At 52.1% G+C, this 8128-nt stretch overlaps 1 pseudogene; it reads left to right on the top strand.

Moving 5' to 3' along the window:
- The first annotated feature begins 4569 nt into the window (after window positions 1-4569).
- On the top strand, window positions 4570-7905 carry LOC102437584 (annotated as a pseudogene).
- The last annotated feature ends 223 nt before the right edge of the window (window positions 7906-8128 follow it).

The following is an 8128-nucleotide window of genomic DNA, read 5'->3' as shown; positions in this document are numbered from 1 at the left end:
CAGCTCAAGTGAGCCTATTTTTCTGTATTTTGTTTTCTCATATATTTGTAGAAATTCTTATTGTATTCTGGAGACTGACACTCTGATGCTTGCATGTGTTGTAAAATTCTTCTCTCACCTGATGGCTGATGATTTAGCACTACCTATGTCACCTTTTATGAAGACTCCTGAATTGTAACATAGTACTGATTGTCCATGTTTCTCTTTATAAATAGTGCTATTTATGTCTTTTTCAGGGAGCCCTTCCTACCTTAAGCTCTTGGACATATCCCAAGATATTACCTTCTAGGAGCTCTATTGTCTTGTCTTTGGTAAAACAATAGATCTTCTCCTTCTGCCCTGGGTTTCAGTGCATCGTTGGAGCCAGGGGTGCAATCTCATCCCACTGCACTCAGATCCCTTGGTGCCCACACACATTATTGAGAAGTTTATCTTCTCATCACTTCTGTGCACCAGCCCCTCTATCTTGCATGGCGTTTCCTGTGGTTTAGGTCTATGGTATTTCTAGGAGCTCTGTTCTTTTCCCGTGGTCTAGTGGTTTAACCCTGTGTCAACACAGCACCGTCTTATTTTCTATAACATTTAAATTTCTTCATGTCTTATGGAGCCAGTCCTCATACATTGTTCTTCATGATTGCCTTGGCTGAATTTGAAAGAATTTACTTCAATATAAATTTACAATAGCGGTACCAAGTTCCACAATAGTCACTTGGGAGATTGGTGACATGTTGCTTTAACTGCAGATTAATTTGGGTAGGCTAGACTTTTATATAATACTAGAGGCCCGGTGCACAAATTCGTGCACCGGTGGGGTCTGTCTGGCCCGTCCTGATGGGGGCCAATCAGAACCAGGCTGGCGGGGGCGGGAGGGGGGAGGATGCAGGAGGTTGGTCGCCAGCCGCATCCCCAATCGGGGTGGGGGGGGAATTGGGGGCCGGGCTGGCCAGGGGGAGGGGCTATGAGAGGTTGGTGGTGCCAATCAGGGCCCCCGTAGGGCCGGTTGGTTGCTTCAGTGCACCTCATAGCAACCGATTGGTCCAATGTTCTGGTCATTCCACTGTTCTGGTCGCTTGGCTTTTATATATATAGATTGTTGTCATACCCATTAACATGCATATTGTCTATTTATTTGCATCTTTAATGTCCTCCTAAACAGATTTATAATTTTCTCCATTGAGAAAGGGCATATTATATTTTTATGTAAATCTCTCTTAGCAATATACTCTCTTAGCAATTTTCAAATATACAACACAGTACTATTAACTGCATTATTATAGCTAATAGTATTGATACCCACTATTATTATTATTTTAAAAAATATTTTTATTCATTTCAAAGAGGAAGTAAGAGGGAGAGATAGAAACATCAGTGATGAGAATCATTGATTGGCTGCCTCCTGCAAGCCCCCTATTGGGGATCGAGCCCACAACCTGGGCATGTACCCTGACTGGGAATCGAACTATGACCTCCTAGTTCATAGGTTGACGCTTAAGCAATGAGCCACACCAGCGGGGCATTACCCACTATTATTAACTACAGTTACCATGCTGTACATCACATCCTCATGATTTAATCATTTTATAACTGGAAGTTTGTACCATTGACCATGCTCATTCATTTTGCCCACCCCACAGGCTCTGCCTCCGGTAATGATCAATCAGTTCCCTGTATCTCTGAGTTTGATTTTTTCAATGTTTCTACATATAAGTGAGATCATACTGTACTTGTCTTTCTCTTCCTGATTTACTTCACTTAGTACAATGCCCTCGTGGTCCATCCATGTTGACCCAAATGGCATGAAGTCCTTCTTTTTATAGCACAATAATATTCCACTGTATATATAGCACATTTTCTTTGTCCATTCATTGATTGATGGGCACTTAGATTGCTTCCACATATTGTAGATGCTGCTGCAATGAACATAGAGATGCATGTGTCTTTTAAAGTTAGTGTTTTTATTTCCTCTAAATAAGTACCCAGACGTGGTGTTGCTGGGTCATGTGGCAGCTTTATTTATAATTTTTGAGGAACTTCCATACTGATTTACATAGTGGCTGCCCCAATTTACATTCCCAGCAACAGTGCAAGAGGGTTCCCCTTTCTGAACATTCTTGCCAACACTTATTATTTCTTGTCTTTTTATATCTCAGATTGAGATTTGCTAGACCGCTCAGTGATAGGAATTGTGGGGGCACAATCATGCTTTTCTTTAGTCCTCTGCTTGCACTAGACAGTCTTCACTGTAATATGCAAGGAGTCCGGATAGGGGGTGTGGGGAGCAGGTTTCCTCCTTTTCACCTGCACCCAAGGCAGGGGCAAACGCAGGTTTGTGCAGCCTGATATTGATACAGATGTCAAGATCATTGCTTCAAAAAAATACAAAATGGATTTTTCTAACACGAGAAAACATATTGCATCAAGTCACAAAGGCAAAAATGAGTCCCTCCGAATGGGGTGAGATTTCCCTTCAAAAATGTTTAAGCCCAAAATATAAGACAAATGAAAAAAAGTACAGATTATTTTTTTTAGACGTGTGACATACCTGTCCGGAACACCGGCATAAGGCGTGTTCTCTACAATTTTTTTGTAATTTTTTAAAATTGTTTTATTGCTTAAAGTATTACAAAGAGTATTACATATGTCTCCTTTTTCCCCCACCCTTAACAATCCCCTGGCCTCCCCTACCCCCCAGTGTCTTATGTCCATTGGTTATGCTTATATGCATGCATACAAGTCCTTCAGTTGATCTCTTACCCCCCTTCCTGCCCCCCAACCCTCCCCGGCCTTTTTTAAAATCCTCAATTGAGGGTATGTTTATTGATTTTAGAGAGTGAGGAAGGGAGGAGAGAGAGAGAGAGAGAGAGAGAGAGAGAGAGAGAGAGAGAGAGAAGAGTAACATGAATCGGTTGCCTCCTACTTGCCCATACAGGGGATGGGACCTGCAACCTAGGTATGTGCTGTGACCAGGAATTGAATCCACAACTTTCTGGTGTAAGGGATGACGCTCCATCCGACTGAGCCACCTGGCCAGGCTCCACAGTTTTTAAAAAAATATATTTTATTGATTTTTTACAGAGAGGAAGGAAGAGAGATAGTTAGAAACATCGATGAGAGAGAAACATCGATCAGCTGCCTCCTGCACACCCTCTACTGGGGATGTGCCCACAACCAAGGTACATGCCCTTGACCGGAATCGAACCTGGGACCTTTCAGTCCCCAGGCCAACGCTCTATCCACTGAGCCAAACCGGTTTCGGCCAGTCTCCACAGTTTTTAACTGATACTCTTTGAATGCCTCTTTATAGGAGATTAATTCTATTACATAATAATAAATGTTAATATTATATTAAGTATTAATTACTAGAATATTATATTTATACTAGAGGCCAGACACATGAAATTCCTGCACGGGTAGGGTGCCTAGGCCTGGCCAGTGATCAGAGTTGATTGTGGCGATTAGGGCCTTCCTGCTGCTGGCTGGGGCCTTCCTTCATTCCACATTACCCCTGGTGGTCAGCACACATCATTGTGAGCAATCAAACTCCCAGTCTCCCCGTCAAACTCCTGAGGGGACACTTTGCATATTAGCCTTTTATATATATAGGTAATATACAGACTAGAGAGAGAATTCAGTGTTCCCTTCAGCATGGATGACTGACATTTCTTTTTCTCCTATACAATTAAAGGAACGTTTCTTTCAATCACACAATTTGTTACTGGGAATGTCTGAAGTTTCACATCACTGTCATATTTGGGAAAACATTGATCACGTTTCTTTCTTTCATAAAAGAGCAGTAGGATTGCAGGTTATGTCCACACATCACTCGAGCACTTGATGGGCTTTGGAAAGGGATGGGGCACGTGAGGGGCCTGAAGGTGGAGCTTCCTGAGCTGCAAGGTGATGAATTTGTTGCCGTGCTGAGTCCCTTCGAATGGGGTGAGATCTCCCTTCACACATCGCCTTCTGATGGGGCCTGTGTGCTGTCACTGTCCCAGGTCCCCCAGACCCTGGAAGATCCACACGTGTGCCTCCCATGTCCCCACAAAGCTCTCAGAGCAAAGGGCTTGAATGCTCAAGTTTTCGCTGAGGTTCCACTCCCCAACTGGAGTTGAGTCTAAATTGCTTTTTCTCTTGCCAGCACTTGAGTTGTCTAAAGAAAATGTAAAGTTACCATTTTCCAGACCCATCAGTGGTTTCAGCTCAAGGGTGGGTCTCCCCCAAGTCCAGCTCTGACCCCAGTAGTCCCCTGGGTGACCTCCCTCTCCACTTACACATCATCTGCCAGGTGAATTCGTTCAGATTCACATCTGGACATGCCACCACTCAACATCTGGGGGCCTCAGCATATCCACCGGCAGAGTTGGGTGGGAGGGGGGAGGGAGACAGGAAGATTTCTCAGCCACCACACACCCCCACACACATCCTGTGGAGGCCAAGTTCCCCTTCCAGCCTGGCCACAGTCTCTCCCCCAGGTTTTCCTGTTGGGGTGTCCTAGGCCCCACCCCAGAACTGGGCACTTGGCTCCCTGACACAGGGACCTAAACCCGCTCTACCCTGCCAGAGGCAGACATGGTGCCCCTGCTGCTGCTGCCCCTGCTGTGGGGGGGTGAGTGGGCTGAGGGAGGGGGGCAGGACAGGTGGGGGATCATCAGGGGCTGCCGCTGAGCCTCTGTCCCCCTCCCAGGGTCCCTGCAGCAGCAGCCAGGCTACGAGTATGAGCTCCAAGTGCAGGAATCGGTGACAGTGCATGAGGGTCTGTGTGTCCACGTGCCCTGCTCCTTCTCCTACCCGTGGAATTCGTGGTCTTCCTATAGCAACCTCTACATCTATTGGTACCGGCACGGGGACGACACAGCCTATGATGCTCCTGTGGCCTCAAACAACCCACATAAACCGGCGAAGAGTGAAACAGAAAACCGTTTCATCTTCGAGGACCCCAGGACCAACGACTGTTCCCTGCGCATCAGAGACACCAGGAGGAATGACACAGGACGCTACTTCTTCCGCGTGGAGAGAGGAACTTCTGTGAAACATAGTTACAGAGAGAAGATGCTGGATTTGCAGGTGACAGGTAAGGCAGGGGCCCAGGAGAGGACCCAGGAACATGGGACCCCGTCTTAGAGCAGGAACAGGACACTGGACACTCCATGTCCAGGCCTTGGGCCCTGGGTGGTGGGAAGATCACAGGGCCTGGGGAGCTCAGGGGCCCAGAGGCACGAGCCCCACTCAGGATCACACTTTGTGTCCCAAGCCCCTGAGGCCCAGGCACCTCCCCCTCTCCTTTTCCTCCCTGACAGACAAACCCCACATCCAGATTCTGGAGCCTCTGGAGTCCGGCCGCCCCACACAGCTGGCCTGCAGCCTGCCAGGGGCCTGTGAAAGGGAACAGCCTTTCACCTTCTCCTGGGTGGGAGCCGCTGTGGACTTGCTGGACCCCCTGACCCTCCGCTCCTCGGTGCTCACCTTCACCCCGAGGCCCCAGGACCATGGCACCAACCTCACCTGTCTGGTCATAGTCCAACGGCCTCCATTGACCTCACAGAGAACCATCGAGCTCAATGTCTCCTGTGAGTGTTGGAGGGGTGGCTGGGTCCATGGGGAGAGTGGAGTGGCGTGTGTGTGTGTGTGTGTGTGTGTGTGTGTGTGTGTGTCTGAACAAACCTGAGAACACCCGGGCATGGATGTGCGTGTAGGTGGGGAGGGGACCAGAAGGACAGCTCTCCCTCCTTCCTGGTTCCCTCCACCAGTCCTTGGGTTGGGGTGACTTCCATCTGAAGGGGGGGCCTGTCTTTCTATCCCAGATGCCCCTCAGAACCTCACCATAGGCGTCCCCTTCAGAAACCACACAGGTAGGAAAGAACTCCTCCTCTCTGGGCTGGGACCTGCCCCGGGCCCTGGTGGGGCAGAGGGGGGAGCGGGAGTTTGAATGGGATGAGACATGGGAAGGGCAGGGATGAAAGGCATCACCCGAGTCCGTCACCTCTGGTGGGTGGGTGCCTGCATCTGTGGTCCACTCATCTCTCTCTCTCTCTGTCTCTCTCCGTCTCTGTCTCTGTCTCTCTCTCTCTTTCTCTCTCTCAGCACTCAAGATTCTGCAGGCCACTTCCCTTCCCATTCTGGAGGGAGAGGCCCTGAGGCTGCGCTGTGAGGCTGACAGCAACCCCCCTGCCGAGCTGAGCTGGTTCCGGGGGTCCCCAGGCCTGAACGCCACCCCCCTCTCCAGCACCGCGATCCTGGAGCTGCCTCGCATGGGGCCTGCACAGGAAGGAGAGTTCACCTGCCAAGCTCGGCACCCGCTGGGCTCCCACAGTGTCTCTCTCAGCCTCTCCGTGGTCTGTGAGTGGGGAGACCCCGGGGGGCAGGACAGCTGGGTTCTGGGGAGATTAGAGGCACCTCTGACCCGTCCCCTCGCTCCCCACAGACCCCCCGCAGCTGCTGGGACCCTCCTGCTCCTGGGAGGACCAGGGTCTGCACTGCAGCTGCTCCTCCAGGGCCCAGCCGGCCCCCTCCCTGCGCTGGCGGCTGGGGGCGGGGCTGCTGGAGGGGAACCATGGCAACGTCTCCCACGTGGTCACGTCCAGCTCAGAGGGGCCCTGGACCAACAGCTCCCTGAGCCTCAATGTGGGGCTCAGTGAGGGACTCAGACTCATCTGCGAGGCCCCGGAATGTGCACGGGGCCCAGAGCGCCTCTGTCCTGCTGCTGCCAGGTCAGGGCCTGCTGGGGGCAGAGGCCACGGAGAAAGGAGTGGGTCAGAGAGAGGGTGGGGCTGGGGGTGGGGGGTATATGGGGACAGGGGGGATTGCTAGGACAGGGCCTGCATCTCCTGCCTGAACAGAACCGACAGCGGGTTCTGGGAGGAGGTGGGAAGAGGAGAGACTGAGTCCTGGGAGTGGGTGGTGTCACCTGAGCTGGTGCTGGGGGAACAAGCCCTGAGCCCCTCCAGCCCTCAGCACCAGGGCTCCTGGAGCTGCCCCATGTGGGGCTGAGGCGGAGGGGAGTTCACCTGCCGGGCTCAGCACCCGCTGGGCTCCCAGCACGTCTCCTTCAGCCTCTCTGTGCAGAGTGAGGTGCAGGACAGGTGTGGGAGCTGGCCGCCTGGTCAGGTGTTGGGCTGTGGGTGGACTGACACCTGGACAACACGTCACCCGTCTCCCGTCATCCCCAGGCAGCCCTGCCTGCAGATGTGTGACTGAGGAGCAGCAGGGCTCCTGGCCCCTGGTCCTCACCCTGATCAGAGGGGCCCTCATGGGGGCTGGCTTCCTCCTCACCTACGTCCTCACCTGGCTCTACTACACCAGGTGAGCAGGCCTGTCCCTCCCGGGGAAGGTCAGGGATTGGCCCTGAGGTGCAGGTGGGGCTGAGCTGTCCGGCTCTGCCTGGAGTTAGAGCCAAAGTGGCCGAGTCTCTGAGCTGACACCTGTGTGGGCCCCGCAGGTGTGGAGGCCCCCGGAACAGGAGGCAGAGCTCCTGATGGATCCTCCCTTCCTCTCAAGATGGGACTGTGGTGTGGACACCAGGCTACAGGGACCGTCCTGGGACGTCAACGTCACCTTCTCCCTGGAAGCTCTTGACTCACCTGCCTCCAATGTGCCCCTGGGGTTTCAGTGTGTGGAAGTGACTGAGTGACCACAAGGGGAGTCAGTGCCATGGAGAGAAGACTTTTCCTCCTTTCACCTCCTGAGAGGAGGGGCCGCTGTGCCCGGGAAGCCCCGGATTTCCTCAGGAAGCAGATGCAGGTGCAGGGCAGCCTAGCGAAGGCCTAGATTGGGGTTCCCATGGGAAACAGAAGGCAGGGCAGTGTGAGCAGTTCAGGACCAGCTGGTGTGTGTCAGTCTGGGGGATGGGCCTGTGGGCGTGGTCTCTATGTGTCTGGTCCCAGGTCCTGGGTGATTTGGGGCAGGTGGGGAGGCTGGGAATACGGGCTCAGGATGGGTTGGTTTGCATCTGAAATTCTTTGCTGTCTCTGAGAATGGGCCGCCCTGGGAGACCCTGTGCCTCCTTCGCTTCCAATCTGTTTAATGGCTCAAAACATCATGAGATACAGAAATAAACAATAATCCACACCCACTGACGGCCCCTTGTTTCTGCCTGTGCTTCTCCCATTTGACTTGTTCCCCTCCCTGCCTC

Source organism: Myotis lucifugus, unplaced genomic scaffold, assembly GCF_000147115.1.
Source record: "Myotis lucifugus unplaced genomic scaffold, Myoluc2.0 scaffold_2554, whole genome shotgun sequence".
Taxonomy (NCBI): Eukaryota; Metazoa; Chordata; class Mammalia; order Chiroptera; family Vespertilionidae; genus Myotis; species Myotis lucifugus.
The sequence above is the reverse complement of the archived record's forward strand: the minus strand, read 5'-3'. Positions and strand labels throughout refer to the sequence as shown.